Source organism: Mus caroli, unplaced genomic scaffold, assembly GCF_978045245.1.
Source record: "Mus caroli unplaced genomic scaffold, Mus_caroli_1 scaffold_4, whole genome shotgun sequence".
Classification (NCBI taxonomy): domain Eukaryota; kingdom Metazoa; phylum Chordata; class Mammalia; order Rodentia; family Muridae; genus Mus; species Mus caroli.
The window spans coordinates 113,503,976-113,526,850 of record NW_028227259.1 but is presented as its reverse complement, the minus strand read 5'-3'; positions in this window follow the sequence as shown (position 1 = coordinate 113,526,850).

Genomic DNA, 22,875 nt, shown 5'->3' with positions numbered 1-22,875 from the left:
TTGACTGTTTAATAGCTGGTGACTCTGAGCCATTTCACTTATCAGGGGATAAAGTATCCCTGGGCAGAAAAGCACCTGGTATGTCCCTGACTTCCTGCAGGTGTTTTGTCAAGGTTGGCCTTCATGAATTTTGTCTCTAATGTAACAAACATGGCTTCTGAGTTCCTGCTCTAAGTGTGATGGACAAGTAGGCATGCCTTCAGCTCTAATCCCTTAAGGAATGGAAATATGTTTGAGGAGCATAGGCCTATGCTGTAAGTGGAGAGAGGGACAATACAGGACTTGACAACTAAAGGAACTACAGCAAGCTCAGCATAGGAAAGCCTTGCCTGGAGACTCCTATGATACATTCTTTGTATTCAAAGTGTCTTCCTTAGTTTTACTTAACAGTGCTCCTTAATAATGAATTACAGATAGTTCTATGAAGAAAGAAACTGAAGACACCTTTAATGGTACATAGGGAGGCCAGGGTATTTCTCTGGCCTGTTGAGTTTCTTGGAGATCTTTTCTCATTTATTTTTCCTCTTTAAAATAAATATGGTATTTTGTCTGTTTGTTTGTTTGTCTGTCTATTTGGTTGGTTGGTTGGTTTGGTTTTGATTCTCTTTAAATTTTGGAGGGAGCAGTATAAGAGCATAGCTGTGGTTCCCTGCTGTGGCCAGAAGAAGGTATCAGATTATGAGAGCAGCAATTACAGGCAGTTGTAAGCCTCTTGATGTAGGTGCTGGGCACTAATCTCCATTACTCTAAAAAGGCAAGAGCTCAATCCACAGAGCCTTCTCTCTTGCCTACTTTATTTTTCATCCTTCCTTTCATTTACTAAAAATGAGGCAGGTAGTCTGTTGTAACAAGGAAACTCTGGGAGACAAGAAGACTTGTTGGGAAGACTAGTGATCATTCAAAAAAACACAACTAAAGAAAAAATACTGCAGGGCATGGAGAACACTTGAGTATTGCCTTCCTTTGAAAGGGGTTCTGATAGCATCTGATCCCTCTACATAAGTACAGCATGGCTTTTAAGTACAAGTCTTATTACAGACCATGAAACAAGAGAAAAGTGGCATATTAAATAAATATTGCTCAAACTCCAGTAAGACAGACCTCCTTCCAGACTCTATTAAAGATCTCTCTCCACCCAGCAGTGCCCTGGATTTGGAGCTCTCAGGAGCAGAGCCTGATTGAAGGATTCAAATATCAGTGATTTGATGAGGAAAGGCTCCCAGAAAGATGGGCAGACACTGAGAAGCAAACTCAGATCCACTGATACCCATCCTGAAATCTTGAGGGAGCATAGGAACATGGGGTATCCTCTGACCTCTGACCCAGAAATGCCACTCCTATTTATAACCCAGAGAACTGAAAGAGCGCCCTACACAGAATTTTAGGTGCCATTGTTCACAGCAACATTCAGTAGTCAAAAAATAAGATATGTAAATGCATGGACAAAATTGAGAATTTTGACTATTAAAATCTTTAAAAAACAAATATGCATACAAAACTGGAAAGCACAATACCTGAAACTAGTAACTCATGGAGTAGATTCCATAGAAAACAGCAAGAAGAGATTAGTAAATGAGGCTCTATTACCAAAGTAGAACAGCCTTCAAACACAAAAGGATTGTGTGATCTGGGGGCCGGGGAGGGGGAGTGTAAGAGCTATAGAAAATGTTTCCTTTACTCCATGTGTATGGAAGCTCTTGCCATGCTGTGAGCATAGTGGGAAAGCACCTTGCTCCACAGGTGAAAGTGTTTGGAAACCTCTGTCCCAGGAGTTGTTTACTCAGTCTGGACTGACCCCTCTCCCATAACCAATGCCTCCCTTCTGACATCTGCTGGCAACACAGGGCATGACACCTCTCTTTGCTTTTTCCTGTTTGCCTAAGGCATGTAGTGGAGTGGCATGTATTTAGGGATAGAGGAATCTGGACAAAGGCAAGCAGAAGTTACCCTCCACTTCTGGTAATGCATCATTACTGTAATGCTGGGATTTTAAAATGAGGATCACATTGGCGTTCGTCAATTCAAAATCCCGAATTTAGAGTACACTTTAGCGAACCTCAACCATGTAGCTCAGCACTATTTTAGGCTTATTATATTGTCTCTAGGCAAAAAGAGGAATAAAATTTCTCTTGATCTATGGCGCCTCAAAGGATGTAGATCAGTGCAAATTTTGTTACCAAAAGGCAAGCACAATAGCAAACATACTGACAAGAGCAGGTCTATGAGAGCTGTTGTTAAAATAAAAATTTAAAAGTTCTACAAAAATAAGTTGTGGACACTGACAGAGCAGTGGCACTCTAACCATCCCTGAAATCTTCAAGGGGGCAGGATTTGTTTGTAGAAAAAAAATGTTAACCCTTAGTCCTTACACAGCATGGCACTGGGAATACCTCAGCATGAAAGATGCATCACGAACCAGTTGTTTCTTAGAATTGCAAAACACAACAAATTTCTAGTGGTCATGTATTTGGAAAGTCATTGTCCTCATTCAATAAATGACTTTGATTTTTCCAGGTGCCTTCAACTACCTCAGCAGAAGTACTTTGCCACCCTTTGGGACCTACTACCTAAATTGACCAATGTTCCAATGTACTTGAAAAATAATGTGTTCTGCTGTTGTATCACACAGTGGTTCACACATGTCAGGAAACTGTTGGTACTGCAGTCCTTCTATGCCTCAACCCTCTTTGGTCCATGGCTCTGTAGAACAGATCTCTGGTTGCAGGTGGACAAGGAGTTGGCAGGAATTGACAGACAGACTCGACAGGAGGGAGTGTGGATCTGAATGTAATTTGTCAAATCAAGCATCAAACTTTTTATACAGAAGAAAATAGGGAAGTTGGGTGACAAAGAGATTACTGGATTCTTACACAACACAGAGGAATGCAAATATGGAAGTACTGGCAGGAACCAACTGGGGTAAAATTCAATGTTAACAACTGGGATCAAAAAGAGCTCCACTAAGGTCCACTTAATCTTAGAAGCCAGGGGCAAGGGCTTTATCCCCTTGCCGTAGTTCCTACTCTAGTCTATTGTATAGTCCACCTTACCCCTAGACCACTGTAAATACTTGTGTATGGGTGTAACTCAGCTATCTATGGTTCAAAGAATCTACTCTTGTTCCTCTTTAGGTCACAAACTTCCTTCTTCCTAGATAATGGTAAATTTCTGTTTAGGGCAGTGACTTAGCTATCCATGCCCAAGGTCGAATCAAGGACTGCCTAGAATCTAACTCAGCTATATGTCAAAATATCAATCCTTAGGAGCATTTGTAATAAAGCAATATTAAGGGAAAGCACACAGATCCGTTTACCAGCTAAAGCAAGGACATTGGAGCATTCTTTACACAGGATGCCGAGATTCCAGGAGACTAAGTTTCCGTGAACTTTTTGCCTCAGGACAGCAGACAGAGCCCAGGTTTTTGGGGCCTGTTGCACTTGTCACTACTGGAGTGGATGTAGCAGTTCCCCCTGTTTTTAATTTTTAGACAAAGTTCCAGAATGTCCCACCTCATGGTAGCTACAGATCTTAGAAGAACTCTAAAGATGAGTGGAAACACAGTGATTACTAATAAAATAATGACAGTAATAATAGCAAGCAAGATTATATATTGAACCCAATTCAATGGATTCAATGCACTTAGGTTATTCTTTAAATCTCTGGCCAATTCATCAATGTTCCAAGTATCCAAATGGCTTCTGCTAATATCTGAGATTTCTGCTTTTAACTGTTCCATGTCATGTGAAATATCAGTATCTCTCCATACCCCCTGCAAATGAATTTTAGTCTTTTCCCAATCAATGGTTGCATTATAAGGTAATGGCATGACACAAATATATTGAAATGAAGCATGACATTTAGTAGCTAACCTTACCTTAATATTTGCAATATCCTCTCCCATCGCTAACACTACTTCTTCTAGAGCATTAACCTTTGCCTCCAATTTTTCTATAACAAAATGAGAGGTATGTAGTTGCTGAACTAAAGCTGTGGTAGATACTGCAAAAGAAGTTAAAATTGCAATTAAAAAAGTAATTCCTAAAATCAGAGCTGTAACAAATCTCTTTTGGTCTAATAAGTTCATTTAACTTTTTCAAAGTTTGCAATCCTGAATTCTCAAACCAAGGATTATTTCTTAACTTTACGGGCAGCAAAACATAAGCAGGTCTTTTTTAACAACATCATAACAGCAGATTCCTTATCTAAATTAGGATCTACACAATTAGTTAATTAACAAGAATTACAATGACTATGAAAAGACTTGCCAAGATTGGTGATCTTAACTCTATCAAAACTTCCCAATAATATAGCATACGTGTATGGTACACAAGCTTTCACAGCTATAAGGGAGTTGGCCTAAATGGCCAAAACAGTGTTTCTGATGAAATCTTGTCCAATATTCTGAGGCAGTCCCTCTGCCTCCACTAGTCAGCTTTTTAAGTTGTTTTTTATTTTAAGTCAGCACCAGGTCTGTTCTGTTGCTGTAGTCTGTGGTGGAGATAGAAAGAGTTTCTTTATTTTTCTTGTGTCTGCTCTCTCTAATTCCTCCTTCTCTGTGCACTCAATACAGCTTTCTTGTCACCACTGTTAGTGCACTCAGGAACTCACAGGTCAGCCTGTCACAGGAATCATTCTGGAAGCTAGCATGCTCCTGCAGCATTCTGTGGAAAAAACAGAAACATTGCTCCCTTTCCCCCATATTAAATATTTGAACAGGCTCATGCTGTATGCCAATTATTGGATCCTTTTCATCTCACCTAGACATAATTATGTCTAGTTTTAAGATTCTATGAGGCATTTAGTAAGTTCTTTAACATCCAAATTTTAAAATTTTAAAAATAAGAATGTGGTTTAAATAATGTGCACGGGGATATAATTCCGCCCCTTCTTTGTTTTTTAAGATGATAGAGTTTTTAAAGTTATGTGTTCATGGACATCTCTTTCTTTAGGTTGGGGAAGTTTTCTTCTATAATTTGTTGAAGATAATTACTGGCCCTTTAAGTTGGAAATCTTCCTTTTTCTCTATATGTATTATCCTTAGGTTTGGTCTTCTCATTGTGTCCTGGATTTCCTGGATGTTTTGGGTTAGGATGTTTTTGCATTTCACATTTTCTTTGATTGTTGTATCAATGTTTTCTGTGGTATCTTCTGTTCCTGAGATTCTCTCTTCTATCTCTTTATTCTGTTTGTTATGCTTGCATCTATGGCTCCTGACTTCTTTCCTAGGTTTTCTATTTCCAGAGTTATCTCCCTTTGTGATTTCTTTATTGTTTCTACTCCCATTCTTAATCCTGGGTGGTTTTGTTCAATTCTTTTACCTGTTTGGATGTGTTATTTATGTTCTTCTTATAGTCCTCCATCATCTTCATGAGATGCTACTTTAGACTCATATATTGCTTTTCTGGTGTGATGGTGTACCCAGGACTTGCTAAGGTGGTTGTGTTTGGTTCTGATGATGCCAAGTAACCTTCGTTTCTGTTGCTTCTGTTCTTTTGCTTGCCTCTTGCCATCTGATTATCTCAAGTTCTCCCTGCCCTTGATATATCAGACTGGAGCCTGCCCATCCTGTAATCCTAGTTGAGTCAGAACTTCTCAGAGTCCAGCTTTCTTTGTGATCCTGTGATTCTGAGATCTTGTGATGCATAGATTCTGGGTATGTCAGAATTCTTGGCAGTCAATCTTCCTCTGAGACTCTGTGATCCTGGTATGACCAAGCTCCTGACATCCTGGGATTCTGGGATCCTGGGATCCCAAGATCTTGGGTGTGTTAGAGCATCTGGAAGTGGTACCTCCTCTAGAAATTATGGGGCTGTTTGCTCAGTTCTAAACCAAGGTAGATCTTCACAGACCGGAAGGAACCTGAGCCACTGATTGGGCAGGGTTTCTGTGTCTGTGCTCCAGCTGACCCCAGGCACCCTGGTTCTGTTGAAACAGATGTTGTGCTTTACTCACCAGTGATCCCAAGATCCTCAGCATGCTAGGGTGCCTGTGGAGTGGAGAGTTCTCAGGAGACTGTGGGACTGCCCACCAAGTTCGGGTCCAAGGTGACCTGGTGCTGGGGCCAACTGGAAGGAATTAGGTTAAATTTAAAATTAATTTTTTCTGCTTAGGCTTATAGAATCATCAGTTTAATTTTGTTTTATAATTTTGAAATATGTAAACATTTTACACAGATAATGTCCTGATTGGTTTTTTTTTCTTTTTTTATCAATTTGGCAGATATAGAGCTGTCTGGAGAGAAGAATCTGTACTGAGAAAATGCACCAATTTAGACTGGCAAGGTAGTGAGGGGTATTTTCTTGATTAGTGATTGACTTGGGAAAGTTTAACTACTGTGGGTGGTGCCCTTCCAGGGTACTGGAATGCATAACTCAGATGGTAACATGTGAGCAGACCTGCAAGACAGCAGTTTCTATGTTCCCTGAATAAGTTCCTGCCTCCATGTTTCTGCTTTGAGTTAGCTCAATGATGAAGTGTTTTGTGGAAATTAAGAGGAAATAAACCTTTACCTTCCAAAAAAGAAAAAAGGAAAGAAAAACATTTCAATAGACACAGAAATTCAAAAGTTACATCTTAAGGATGTAACTTTAATAATCTGAAATCCACTTAATTGGAAAATGTAAGAAATGAGAGCATGTGTGTGTGGGGATGTGTGTGTATGCAACTAAATCAATTTATACTAAGATTAAGTCATGTAACAGCCAATGAGATGACAAAGTTTAAAAAACTACACTCTCAAACAAACAAATAAACAAAAAATCCCTGAGGCAGAAGTATTCAGCGAAGAGATCTAACAGACTTTCAAAGTAAAACTAACTCTATTATTGTTTAAATTTTTCTGTATAAAGGAAAATAAAGACCATCTCCTATTATTTTAATTCACCTATTTGTGCTTGGTAGTTTTATTTTTTTTGTTGTTTGTTTCATTTCAACATAAGATAGAGGTGCCTGAAAGAATTTAATTGTAAAATTGCCTCCATAGATTTAAAGATTTATTTATTTATTTTATGTATTTGAGTACACTGTAACTGTACAGATGGTTGTAATCCTTCATGCGGTTGTTGGGAACTGAATTTTTAGGACCTCTGCTTGCTCTGGTCAACCCTGCTCACTCCAGTCTGTCCCACTTGCTCTGGTTAACTTTGCTTACTCAGTTATTGCTAATTCAGTAATTAAAGGCCAGGAAAAAAAACAAAGAAATATTTGGAGAGAAGTAGTTCATGACTTACAGTCAGTGATGATAAATGACATAAGGAGCAGAAACACCAGCAAGTGGTGCCACATGCTTCATCACTGAAAGAATTCTATTCATAATACTTTGTACAACAAAACATATTTGGGGATACTTTTAGATCAATGGAAATTTAAGATTAAGAACTCAAGAATAGGGGCTGGAGAGATGGCTCAGAGGTTAAGAGCACTGATGGCTCTTTCAAAGGTCCTAAATTTAATTCCCAGCAACCACATGGTGGCTCACAACCATCTGTAATGGTATCTGAGACGATCTTCTGGTGTGTCTGAAGGCAGCTACAGTCATCAAATTTATCAAATAAATAAATATAAATTTTAAAAATGAAACTTAAGAATAGAGGTAAAAGAATAATAGAAGTCATCTAGGAAAACTATGGCAAGTAAGTAAGTTTGCTGTCAGCAATGCTTGCATTCTGGAGAGGAACAGCCCAAGAAAATTTGTCCCAAGATAGTTTCTCACTGTTGATACGCTCTTCCTGCCATTATTACATAGCCTAATGATTCCTGGGAATCAGCACATGCCATTGGACAAATTTACTGCAGATCAACATGAAGATGATCTTTCATGAATTAGTGCTGTTTATATGAGTTAATAACTTTCTAGAAATTCAGACTTTATTCAAATCTTAGGAAAAAACTTTAAGGAGTTGGTTTTGTTTTGCCAGAACAATGTAATAAAGTTAGAATAGAATCTTCCCCTTCCTCATAGAATAATAAGTAAAGGTTGAATAATAAGGAATACAATGATCTTTTATAGATTTCACTATGAAGAGAAATAAGCTAGGGACAAATTTGTCATGAGGGAAAAACATTTATTCTGTGTTATGTCCAAATATGAGGTCATAGGTGTGCATTGTAATAAAGCAAGGGCACATGAAACAGTTGCTTTGAACTTATAATGAACTTATATTATGAAACACTGCTTCAAACATACTACCAGGGACTTTGTTCTGGTAGGCGCCACTTCCTGCACCATCTTAGCCATGATCTTAGTGGAGGTACCAAGAGGACTCTCCACGCTGCAGACACCCTAGCACACCTGGGACCTTGAGATCACTGGTTAGTGGAACGCAGTGTCAGTTCCCAAAAAAAATCCAGAGGATCTTGTGCTAGCAGCAACAGGATCACAGGACAAAGACAGGCCCTAGCACACCTAGAATCTTGGAATCACTGAGACCACTCTATGAAGGTGAGCACCTGGGCAGCAGAAGCAACAGAGCTTCTTGTAAAGTATCCCTTCAGGTCTTGATCCTCAGCCAGGAGACAGAGCTGAGACCCAGACTGCTGGACACCTTCCCAGCAAGAGGAGAGTGGGGCTCCAGGGAGGACTCTGACCCCAGAAATCAGGAGGTGGATCTGAGCTTCAGACTTCTGTGAACCTTCCATGCAAGAGGAGAGCTTGCCTGCAGAGAGTGCTCTGACCACTGGGACACAAGAGAGAGTTGGACTCCCAGGAGTGCTGACAGAGCCTAAGAGAATCACAGGAGGAACAAGCTGGAGCCAGAGAAAACTAGAACATCTAATACCAGAGATTACCAGATGGCAAAAGGCAAACTAAAAAATCTTACTAAAGAAACCAAGACCACTCGAGACCATCGGAAGTCAGTTAGCCCACCACAGCAAGTCCTGGATACCCCAACACACCTGAAAAGCAAGGTTCAGATCTAAAATCATATCTCATGCTGCTGGTAGAGGATTTTAAGAAGGGCATTATTAATGCACTTAAAGAAAAACAGGAGAACACTACTAAACAGGTAGAAGACTTTAAAGAGGAAACACACAAATCCCTTTAAAAATTACAGGAAAACACAACCAACGAGGTGATGGAATTGAACAAATCCACCTAAGATCTAAAAATGGAAGTAGAAACAATAAAAAAAAACCCAAAGGGAGAAAATCCTGGAGATAGAAATCCTAGGAAAGAAATCAGGAACCATAGATTTGAGCATCAGCAACAGAATACAAGACAAGAAAGAGAAAATCTAAGGTGCAAAAGATGACATAGAGAAAATGGACACAACAATCAAAGAAAATGCAAAATGCAAAAATATCCTAACCAAAAACATCCAGGAAATCCAAGACACAATGGGAAGACTAAACCTAAGGATAATAGGTATAGGTGAGAATGAAGATTTTCAAATTAAAGGGCCAGCAAATATCTTCAACAAAGTTATAGAAAAAAACTTCCCTAACCTAAAGAAAGAAGTGCCCATGGACATATAGGAAGCCTACAGAACTCCAAATAGACTGGACCAGAAAAGAAATTCCTCCTCACACATAATAATCAAAACAACAAATGCATTAAATAAAGATAGAATATTAAAAGCAGTAAGGGAAAAAGGTCAAGCAACATATAAAGGCAGACCTGTTAGAATTACACTAGACATCTAACTAGAGACTATGAAAGCCAGAAGACCCTGGACAGATGTTATACAGACCCTAAGAGAACCCAATGCCAGCCCAGGGTAGTATACCCAGCAAAACTCTCAATTACCATAGATGGAGAAACCAAAGTGTTCCATGAAGAAAGTAACACATTATCTTTCCATGAATCCAGCCCTTCAGAGGATAATAATGGGAAAACACCAACAGAAGGATGGAAACTATGCCCTAGAAAAAGCAAGAAAGTAATCCATCAACAAACCTAAAAGAAGACAGTTGCAGGAATAGAATCTCAACTCTAACCAAAAAAAAAAAAAACAAAAAACAAAAAAACAAAAAAAAAAACAGGAAGCAACAATCACTTTCCCTTAATATCTCTTAATTTCAATGACCTCAATTCCCCAATAAAAAGGCATAGACTAACAGACTGGCTACATAAAAAGTACCCAACTTTTTGCTGCTTGCAGGAAACCCACCTCAGGGAAAAAGACAGACACTACCTCAGAATGAAAGGCTGGAAAACAATTTTCCGAGGAAATGGTACTAAGAAAAAAGCTGGAGTAGCCATTCTAATATCAAATAAAATTGACTTCCAACCCAAAGTTGTCAAAAAAGACAAGGAGGGGCACTTCATACTAATCAAAGGTAAAATCTTCCAAGATGAACTCTCAATTCTGAATATCTATGCTCCAAATACAAGGGCATCCACATTCATTAAAGAAACTATAGTAAAGCTAAAAGCACATATTGCACCTAACACAATAATAGTGGGAGACTTCAATACACCACTTTCACCAATGGACAGATCCTGGAAAAAGAAACTAAACAGAGACACAGTGAAACTAACAGAACTTATGAAAGAAATTGATTTAACAGATATCTACAGAACATTTTATCCTAAAACAAAAGGATATACCTTCTTCTCAGCACCTCATGGCACCTTCTCCAAAATCAACTATGTAGTTGGTCAGAAACAGGCCTTAACAGATACAAAAATATTGAAATTATCCCATGCACCTATCAGATCACCATGGACAAATAACAACATAAATAATAGAAAGCCTACATTCACGTGGAAATTGAAGAACACTCTACTCAATGATATCTTGGTCAAGGAAGAAATAAAGAAAGAAATGAAAGACTTTTTAGAGTTTAATGAAAAAAGCCACAACATACCCAAAGTTGTGGGACATAATGAAAGCATTCCTAAGAGGAAAACTCATAGCTCTGAGTGCCTCCAAAAAGAAACTAGAGAGAGTTTACACAGGCAGCTTGACAGCACATCTAAACGCTTCTGAATGAAAGGAAGCAAATTCACCCAAGAGGAGTAGGAGACAAGAAATAACCAAATTCAGGGCTGAAAACAACCAAGTGGAAACAAAAAGAACTATTCAAAGAATCAACCAAACCAGGGGCTGGTTTTTTGAGAAAATTAACAAGATATGTAAGCCCTTACCCAGACTCACTTGAGGGCACAGGCACAGTATCCTAATTAAAAAAATCAGAAATGAAAAGGGAGAACTAACAAAAGAACCTGAGGATATCGAATACACCATCAGATCCTACTACAAAAAGCTATACTCAACAAAACTGGAAATCCTGGATGAAATGGCCTAATTTCTAGACAGATACCAGGTACCAAAGTTAAATCATGATCAGATTAATGACCTAAACTGTCCCATATCCCCTAAAGAACTAGAAGCAGTCATCAATAGTCTCCCAACCAAAAAAATCCCAGGACAAGGTGGGTTTAGGGCTGAATTCTATCATACCTTCAAAAAAGACCTAATTCCAGTTGCTCCAAACTTGTCCTTGCAAATGGATCTGTGTGCTTTCTTTCAGTATTGTTTTGTTATAGGTTCCTCCAAGCAAAGATTTGCCAAATACCTAAGCAAAATTGAACTTTGTTTTCTGGCCTTCGTCAATCACCTACATAGTCCTTGAGCCAATCCTGAGCTTGGAATTCAGTAAGAATGTTGCCTGTTCAGTGAATTCTGAATTGCCTCTAGTAATAAGGCATTACTATCTACTACATAGACTTAGAAATCTCAGGGCAAGCTTTGCAAAGTAAGTTTAGAGTTCTTATTATAGTTATGTATGGCAGACTATATTACTTGTTAGTAGAAAGGCCCCACACACTATCACTTAGAATAAAAGCCAAGTCACTCCCATATACAGGAATTTACAATGGTTTAGGTAGTAGATAGGTCTGTGGGTTTAGAGTATTGCATTATTCATGAGAAGGTTAGCTAGAGCAGAACTCCCTAATTAGAAACATGACTTGGGTGTGAAATCCCTTGCCCCAGGAGTGTAAAGAACTAGCACCTGGCTTCTAAGAATATAGCTGACCTGAATTTGGTGGCTGATTATGGGATGGATCCCCTGATGGGGTAGTCTCTGGATGGTCCATCCTTTCATCTTAGCTCCAAGCTTTATCTCTGTAACTCCTTCCATGGATATTTTGTTCCCTATTCTAAGGAGGAATGAAGTATCCGCACTTTGGTCTTCCTTCTTCTTGATTTTCTTGTGTTTTGCAAATTGTACCTTGGGTATTCTAAGTTTCTGGGATAATATCCATTTATCAGTGAGTGTATATCAAGTGACTTCTTTTGTGATTGGGTTACCGCACTCAGTATGACATCCTCCAGATACAGCCATTTGCCCAAGAATTTCATAAATTCGTTGTTTTTAATAGCTGAGTAGTACTCCATTGTGTAAATGTACCACATTTTCTGTACCCATTCTTCTTTTGAAGGACATCTTGGATTTTTCAATAATCAGCCACCAAACACAGACACTATTGCATATGCCAGCAAGATTTTGCTGAGAGGACCCTGACTTAGCTGTCTCCTGTGAGGCTATGCAAGTGCCTGGCAAATACAGAAGTGGTTGCTCACAGTCAGCTATTGGAGGGAACACAGGGCCCCCAATGGAGGGGCTAGAGAACATGCCCAAGGAGCTGAAGGGGTTTGAAACCAGACAGGTGGAACAACAACATGAACTAACCAGTAACCCCAGAGCTTGTGTCTCTAGATGCACATGTAGCAGAAGATGGCCTAGTCGGCCATCATTGGGAAGAGAGGCCCCTTGGTCTTGCAAACTTTATATGCCCCAGTACAGGGGAATGCCAGGGCTAAGAAGTGGGAGTGGATGGGTAGGGAAGCAGGGCGGGGGAGGGTATAGGGGACTTTCGGGATAGCATTTGAAATGTAAATTAAGAAAATATCATAAAAAAATTGAAAAAAAAAGAATATTGCTGACCTTATATAGAGCTGACTTTGTCTCAGTTGTTTTAATGCCCAGTTCCTGCCAGTCTTTGTGTTTGCATTCCTCTGTTTGTGTAAGAATCATTAAGCATCCTGTAACCTCATTGTACCTTGCTGATGTGTCACCTAACTTCCCTATTTTCTTCTCTATAAAAAGTGTGATGCTTGATTTGACAAATTACATTCAGATACAGTACACTCTCCCGTGTCTTTGTCTGTTTGTCACCCCCTTTTCTCACCAACTCCATGCCCACCTGCAGGAACCCCTGATTCCCCACAGATTGAGAGAGACCGACTGGGGCTGGTCCATGGCATTATACCATCTTTAAAACAATTAATTTAAACTTTCACTAATATCTGCCTATAGGAAGCAGGTTTTTTTACTTGTTAATCCAGTTAATTTCTGGATGGCTACTCTGCCTAGAGGAGCCATCCAGAAATAGCATATATCTGTTGGGCTCTTTATCTGGAGCCACAGACATTATTAATTAATAACTGTTCATATCAGGGAATTAGCCCTCTCTGCTTGGAGGCAGTGACTAATTTTCCCTATCCTAGTTTTGAACTGTGTGCAGAATTCCCCACATGATTCAGACAAATCTGTATTTAAATCTATTCTAAAAGCAAGTAATCCATATACTATAAATTCACAGTTAAATCAATATCTGTCCGAAGATTTAGGCAACTTCTATTATCTGGCTCTCTGACTCAGAGCAGCCATCTTGTCTCTTTCCTCAGCATGGAACCACAGCTCTCCCATTCTTTGTTTCAAGGTTTCTATGCTTGAGTCCATGTGAGACATTCCAGAGCCACCTTTCTCTCACTTAGAAAATAAAACTCTAATTCTCGGGCTAATAATCTTAAATTTTTAGTAGATTCTTGTCCAACATGTTGGTTTGCCACCTGTTGCAGGAAATATTTAAAATGAACCCATGCTGTAGCCAGCATGGTTCCTACAAGCTGGCCTGCCAGGCACTGGCAGGCAATAGCCAGCCTGTTCTCATCTCATGGAGGCTCTCTGACTCAGAGCTCCAAAAGATCTCCACCCAGCTCTCTTAAGTTCCCACTGGCAGGTTGCTACTACTTGAGCCCCACACTACAAAACTCCAAGGGTCTTTCATGGTGAACTTTTGGCTAACCCACACTTTGCCAATATACCATTCCCTCTGGAACCCAGTGGAGCTGTTGCGTGAAAGAAAACACCACAAAAACTTAGTTCAGAATGAATGGTAACTCAATCGCTGGGCACATCAACTAGAATCCTAACTTTGTAAGCCATTGTAAATCTAAAATCCCCTGTGTCAAATTCTCGAGGATTCCCCATCTAAACAGGGCGATACTGGAAGGGTCATTTTCACCTCTTGTTCTCCATGTCCAAGATTGGCCTATTTATATTTTTGAGGTGTGTTTCTTGTATGCATCAGAATGATATATACTGTTTTAGCATCTATTCTGTTAGCCTCTGTCTTTTTATTTGGGAATTGAGTCCATTGATATTGAGAGATATTAATTATAAGATACTGTTATTGTTCTTATTGGTGGTGGTTCTGGTAATGGTAGGACATGTATATTTTCCTCCTTTTTCTTCTCTTTTCTTTTTTCTTTTCTTTCATTTTTTTTACGCCTGAATTGAATTATTTATTTTCTGTCTTATTTTGGATATATTTATCCTTCTTGGGTTGAGTTTTTTCTAGTATGGAAGTAGAGCTGTATTTGTTAAAGACACTGGCAGCATTAGGATTTGTCTTGAAATATCTTGTTTTCTCCCTGTACAGTGGTAATTGGGCATTTTTGGGAGGGGTTATAGTAGTCTAGGTTGGCACTTGTGTATTTTAAAAGTTGCAAGAGATCTGAACAGACTCTTCTAGGTTTTAAAACATGAGTTATAAAGATAGATGTAATTCTGATCAATCTGTTTATTGAAATTATCTTAGGTTGTATGTTACATGGCTTTTCCCACTTGCCACTTTTAATATTCTTTCTTTGCTCTATAGATTTTGTATTTTTATTACTATGTTCCCTGAATATTTTCTAACTGGTGTTCTATGGGTTTCTTTTGTTTTTATAGGCATCTTTTTCTCTAGATTATTTTATTGAGAATATTATCTGAGCCTTGTAACTGGGAATATTCAATAATTTCTATTTATGTTATTCTTAGGTTAGGTCTCTTCACGCTATCCCAGAATTCATGTTTGGTTTGGGTCAGGAATATTACAGATTTAACATTTTCTTTAACTGCAGTATCAATTTATTTTCTTTTATTTACACTGTTTATTATAAAAAACAAAAATATGAAAATTTAGACAATACAGGATGACTTAGGCACAAATTATTTCAACAAGTCAATTAAAAAATGCTACTATAGAAAAATGCACACAATAATTGGTCAGACAATTCCAAAGGATGTAAGTAATGAAGTAATGAAGAATGAAATAAATGAAGAGCTACTTTTCCATTTCACAAATGGAAATCACAATAACAAGCAGCATTTCAACATATAGTGACAAAAATCTAAAACATCTGATGCTAGCCAGTATTTATGAAATATATTTTCATATCTATATGATATTAATTATAAGTTTATGTTGACTTTTGCTGGTGTATGCTCTCTCCAGTTTCTTTTTGGAGGAATTCAGAGCTATGCATTTCCTCTTGGTACTGCTTTCATTGTGTCCCATAAGTTTGGGTATGTTGCACCTTCATTTTCATTAAATTCTAAAACGTCTTTAATTTTTTATTTCTTCCTTGACCAAATTATCAATGAGTAGGGTGTTGTTCAACTTCCATGTGGATGTGGCCTTTCTGTTGTTTTTCTTGCTATTGAAGACCAGCCTTGGTCCATGTTGATCTGAAGGGAGGCATGGGATTATTTCAATTTTCTTGTAACTGTTAAAGCCTGTTTTGTGACCAATTATAAGGTCAATTTTGGAGAAGGCATCATGAGGTGCTGTGAAAAAGTTATATTCTTTTGTTTTAGGATGAAATGTTCTATAGATATTTGTTGCATTCATTTGTTCAATAACTTCTGTTAGTTTCAATGTGTCTCTGTTTAGATTGTGTTTCCATGATCTGTCCATTTCTGAGAGTAGACTGTTGAAATCTCCCACTATTATTTTGTGAGATACAATGTGTGTTTGGAGATTTAATCGAGGTTCTTCTGTGAATGGTGGAGCCATTGCATGTGGAGCAGAGATGTTCAAAACTGAGAGTTCTTCTTGGTAAATTTTCCTTTGATTAGTACTAATTGTCCTTTTTAAAATCATTTTCGGAGGCCACAGGCCTCTTCCTGTCTGACCAGCACCGGGATGGCTGGGGCGAGGGGTCGGCTGACACCCGCCAGCTACCCACGACACCCGCCACAGGATCTTGAGACTTCTGGTGAGTGGAACACAGCTTCTGCTCCAGTCCAATCGTGCGGGACCTGAGACTGCTTTGGTTGGGGAGGCAGAAAACCGGCCTGAGTAGGGCCACAAGCCTCTTCTGGTCTGACCAGCACCGGGGTAGCTAGGGCACAGGGTCAGCTGACACCCGCCAGCTACCCACGACACCCGCCACAGGATCTTAAGACTTCTGGTGAGTGGAACACAGCATCTGCTCCAATCTTTAAACAGTGACAACGATAACAACTAACCCCAGAGATTACCAGATGGCGAAAGGTAAACGTAACAATCTTACTAACAGAAACCAAGACCACTCACCATCATCAGAACCCAGCACTCCCACTTCGCCCAGTCCAGGGCACCCCAACACACTGGAGAAACTAGACCCGGATCTAAAAGCATATCTCATGATGATGGTAGAGGACATCAAGAAGGACTTTAATAACACACTTAAAGAAATACAGGAGAACACTGCTAAACAGGTAGAAGACATTAAAGAGGAAGCACAAAAATCCGTTAAAGAATTGCAGGAGAACACTGGTAAACAGGTAGAAGACATTAAAGAGGAAGCACAAAAATCCCTTAAAGAATTGCAGGAGAACACTGCTAAACAGGTAGAAGACATTAAAGAGGAGGCATAAAAATCCCTTAAAGAATTGCAGGAAAACCAGACCAAACACATGATGGAATTGAATAAAACCATCTAAGACCTAAAAAGGGAAGTAGAGACAATGAAGAAAACCCAAATTGAGGCAACGCTGGAGATAGAAACCCTAGGAAAGAAATCTGGAACCATAGATGCGAGCATCAGCAACAGAATACAAGAGATGAAAGAGAGAATCTCAGGTGCAGAAGACCCCATAGAGAACATCGGCATGACAATCAAAGAAAATACAAAATCCAAAAAGATCCTAACTCAAAACATCCAGGAAATCCAGGACAAAATGAGAAGACCAAACCTACGGATAATAGGAGTAGATGAGAATGAAGATTTTCAACTCAAAGGACCAGCAAATATCTTCAACAAAATTATAGAAGAAAACTTCCCAAACCTAAAGAAAGAGATGCCCATGAACATACAAGAAGCTTACAGAACTCCAAATAGACTGGACCAGAAAAGAAATTCCTTCTGACACATAATAATCAGAACAACAAATGCACTAAGTAAAGATAGAATACTAAAAGCAGTAAGGGAAAAAGGTCAAGTAATATAAAGGCAAGCCTATCAGAATTACACCGGATTTTTCACCAGAGACTATGAAAGCCAGAAGGGCCTGGACAGATGTTATACAGAAACTAAGAGAACACAATTTCCAGCCCAGGCTACTATACCCAGGCAAACTCTCAATTACTATAGATGGAGAAACCAAAGTATTCCACGACAAAACCAAATTCACACATTACTCTCCATGAATCCAGCCTTCAAAGGATAATAACAGAAAAAAACCAATACAAGGACGGAAAACATGTCCTAGAAAAAGCAAGAAGGTAATCCCTCAACAAACCTAAAAGAAGACAGCCACAGGAACAGAACACCAACTCTAACAACAAAAATAAAAGGAAGCAACAATTACTTCTCCCTAATATCTCTTAATATCAATGGACTCAACTCCCCAATAAAAAGACATAGACTAACAGACTGGCTACAGAAACAGGACCCAACATTTTGCTGCTTACAGGAAACTCATCTCAGAGAAAAAGATAGACACTACCTCAGAATGAAAGGCTGGAAAACAATTTTCCAAGCAAATGGTAGGAAGAAACAATGGAGTAGCTATTATAATATCTGATAAAATTGACTTCCAACCCAAAGTCATCAAAAAAGAGAAGGAGGGGCACTTCATTCTCATCAAAGGTAAAATCCTCCAAGAGGAACTATCAATTCTGAATATCTATGCTCCAAATACAAGGGCAGCTACATTCATTAAAGATACTTTAATAAAGCTCAAACCACACATTGAACCTCACACAATAATAGTGGGAGACTTCAACACACCACTTTCACCAATGGACAGATCCTGGAAGCAGAAACTAAACAGGGACAGTGTGAAACTAACAGAAGTTATGAAACAAATGGAATTATCAAATATCTACAGACCATTTTATCCTAAAACAAAAGGATATACCTTCTTCTCAGCACCTCACGGTACCTTCTCCAAAATTGACCACATAATTGGTCACAAAACTAGCCTCAACATATACAAAAATATTGAAATTGTCCCATGCATCCTATCAGATCACCATGGACTAAGCCTGATCTTCAATAACAAAATAAATAATGGAAAGCCAACACACACGTGGAAACTAAACAACACTCTTCTCAATGATACCTTGGTCAAGGAAGGAATAAAGAAAAAAATTAAGGACTTTCTGGAGTTTAATGAAAATGAAGCCACAACATACCCAAACTTATGGGACACATTGAAAGCATTTCTAAGAGGAAAACTCATAGCTCTGAGTGCCTCCAAAAAGAAACTAGAGAGAGCACACATTAGCAGCTTGACAACACACCTAAAAGCTCTAGAATGAAAGGAAGCAAATTCACCCAAGAGGAGTAGACGGCAAGAAATAAACAAACTCAGGGGTGAAATCAACCAAGTGGAAACAAGAAGAACAATTCAAAGAATCAACCAATCGAGGAGTTGGTTCTTTGAGAAAATCAACAAGATAGATAAACCCTTAACCAGACTCACTAGAGGCCATAGGGAAAGTATTCTAATTAACAAAATCAGAAATGAAAAGGGAGACATAACAACAGATCCTGAAGAAATCAAAAACACCATCAGATCCTTCTACAAAAGGCTATACTAAACAAAACTGGAGAACCTGTATGAAATGGACAAGTTTCTAGACAGATACCAGGTACCAAAGTTAAATCAAGATCAGGTTAATGATCTAAACAGTCCCATATCCCCTAAAGAAAGAGAAGCAGTCATTAATAGTCAGTCTCCCAACCAAAAAAAAGCCCAGGACCAGATGGGTTTAGTGTAGAGTTCTATCAAACCTTCAAAGAAGATCTAATCCCTGAAGAAAGAAATTAAAGAAGATCTCATAAGATGGAAAGACCTCCCATGCTCATGGATTGGCAGGATCAACATTGTAAAAATGGCTATCTTACCAAAAGCAACCTACAGATTCAATGCAATCCCCATCAAAATTCCAACTCAATTCTTCAACGAATTAGAAAGGGCAATTTGCAAATTCATCTGGATCAACAAAAAACCTAGGATAGCAAAAACTCTTCTCAAGGATAAAAGAACCTCTGGTGGAATCACCATGCCTGACCTAAAGCTGTACTACAGAGCAATTGTGATAAAAACTGCATGGTACTGGTATAACGACAGACAAGCAGACTAATGGAACAGAATTGAAGACCCTGAGATCAACCCACATACCTATGGTTACTTGATCTTTGACAAGGGAGCAAAAACCATCCAGTGGAAAAAAGACAGCATTTTCAACAAATGGTGCTGGCACAACTGGCGGTTATCATGTAGAAGAATGCGAATTGATCCATTCCTATCTCCTTGTACTAAGGTCAAATCTAAGTGGATTAAGGAACTCCACATAAAACCAGAGACACTAAAACTTATAGAGGAGAAAGTAGGGAAAAGCCTCGAAGATATGGGTACAGGGGAAAAATTCCTGAATAGAACAGCAAAGGCTTGTGCTGTAAGATCGAGAATCGATAAATGGGACCTCATAAAGTTGCAAAGCTTCTGCAAGGCAAAAGACACCGTCAATAAGACAAAAAGACCACCAACAGATTGGGAAAGGATCTTTACCTATCCAAAATCAGATAGGGGACTAATATCCAATATATATAAAGAACTCAAAAAGGTGGACTCCAGAAAATCAAATAACCCCATTAAAAAATGGGGTTCAAAACTGAACAAAGAATTCTCACCTGAGGAATACCAAATGGCAGAGAAGCACCTGAAAAAATGTTCAACATCCTTAATCATCAGGGAAATGCAAATCAAAACAACCCTGAGATTCCACCTCACACCAGTCATAATGGGTACGTTCAAAAATTCAGGTGACAGCAAATGCTGGCGAGGATGTGGAGAAAGAGGAACACTCCTTCATTGTTGGTGGGATTGCAAGCTGGTACAACCACTCTGGAAATCAGTTTGGCGGTTCCTCAGAAAATTGGACATAATACTACCAGAGGATCCAGCAATACCTCTCCTGGGCATATATCCAGAAGATGTTCCAACCGGTAAGAAGGACACATGCTCCACTATGTTCATAGCAGCCTTATTTATAATAGCCAGAAGCTGGAAAGAACCCAGATGCCCCTCAACAGAGGAATGGATACAGAAAATGTGGTACATTTACACAATGGAGTACTACTCAGCTATTAAAAGGAATGCATTTATGAAATTCCTAGGCAAATGGATGGATCTGGAGGGCATCATCCTGAGTGAGGTAAGATATTCACAAAGGAACTCACACAATATGTACTCACTGATAAGTGGATATTAGCCCAAAAACTTAGGATACCCAAGAGATAAGATAGAATTTGTTAAACGCATGAAACTCAAGAAGAACGAAGACCAAAGTGTGGACAATGTGCCCCTTCTTGGAATTGGGAACAAAACACCCATGGAAGAGTTACAGAGATAAAGTTTGGAGCTGTGAAGAAAGGATGGACCATCTAAAGACTGCCATATCCAGGGATCCATCCCATAAGCAGCTTCCAAACGCTGACACCATTGCATACACTAGCAAGATTTTGCTGAAAGGACTCAGATATAGCTGTCTCTTGTGAGACAATGCCGGGGCCTAGCAAACACAGAAGTGGATGCTCACAGTCAGCTATTGGATGGATCACAGGGCCCCCAATGGAGGAGCTAGAGAAAGTACCCAAGTAGCTAAAGGGAACTGCAACCCCATAGGTGGAACATTATTATGAACTAACCAGTACCCCAGAGCTCTTGACTCTAGCTGCATTTGTATCAAAAGATGGCCTAGTCGGCCATCACTGGAACGAGAGGCCCATTGGACTTCCCATCTTTATATGCCCCAGTACAGGGGAATGCCTGGGCCAAGGGGTGGGGGTGGGTGGGTGGGGGACTGGAGGGCGGGGAGTGTATCGGGGACTTTTTGGATAGCATTGGAAATGTAATTGAGGAAAATACCTAATTAAAAAAAATCATTTTCGAGAACTTTTCAGTGAAAGTTGCTTTTTTTCGATATTAGAATAGCCACTCCAGCTTGTTTCTTGAGATCATTTGCTTGGAAAATTTTTTTCTAGCCCTTTTCTCATAGATGGTGTCTTTCTTTGACACTGTAGTGTGTTTCCTGTACGCAGCAAAATGTTGAGGCCTGTTATGTATCTATTCTCTTAGTCTATGCCTTTTTGTTGGGGAATTGAGTCCATTGAGATTAAGAGATATTAAGGAGTAGTAATTGTTGCTTCCTCTTACTTTTGTTGTCATTTTTATATTTGTTTGGCTATCTTCTTTTGGGTTTGTTGAAAGAAGATTAATTTCTTGTTTTTTCTAGGGTGTAGTTTCCCTCATTGTGTTGGCATTTTCCATCTATTATCCTTTCTAGGGCTGGATTTGTGGAAAGATATTGTGTAAATTTGGTTTTATCATGGAATATCTTGGTTTCTCCATCTATAGAAATTGAGAGTTTTGCTGTGTATAGTAGCCTGGGCTAGCATTTGTGTTATCTTGGGGTTTTTGTGACATCTGCCCATGATCTTGTAATTTTCATAGTCTCTGGTGAGAAGTCTGGTGTAATTGATAGGCCCGCTTTTCTATATTACTTCATATTTCTCCCTTACTGCTTTTAATATTCTTTCTTATTTTGTGCATTTGGTGTTTTGATTATTATATGACAGGAGGAATTTATTTTCTCGTCCAATCTATTTGGAATTCTGTGGGCCTCTTGTACGTTTAGGGGCATTTCTTTCTTTCAATTAGGGAAGTTTTCTTCTATAATTTTGTTGAAAATATTTACTGGCTCTTAAAGTGGGGAATCTTCACTCTCTTCAATACCTCTTATCCTTGGCTTTAGTCTTTTCATTGTGTCCTGGATTTCCTGGATGTTTTGAATTAGAAGCTTTTTGCATTTTGCATTTTCTTTAACTGTTGTATGAATTTTTTCTATGAAATCTACTGCACCTGAGATTCTCTGGTCTATCTCTTATATTCTGTTGATGATGACTCTTGATCTCTTTCCTAGGTTTTTCGTGTCTCCCCTTTGTGATGTCTTTAGTGATTTTATTTTCAATTTTATATCCTGGATGGTTTTGATCATTTCCTTTTCTTGTTTGATTGTGTTTTCCTGCAATTCTTTAAGGGATTTTTGTGTTTCCTCTTTAGCGAATTCAATACCTGTATTCTCCTGTAATTCTCTAAGAGAATTATTATGTCCTTCTTAAAGTCCTCTATCATCATCATAAGATGTGATTTTAAATTAGAGTGTTGCTTTTGTGGTATACTTGGGTATCCACAGCTTACTGTGGTAGGAGAACTGGGGTTTGATAATGCCAAGTAGCCTTGGTTTCTGTTGCTTATGTTCTTGCCCTTGCCTCTTGCCATCTGGTTATCTCTGGTGTTAGTTGGTCTTGCTGACCTTGA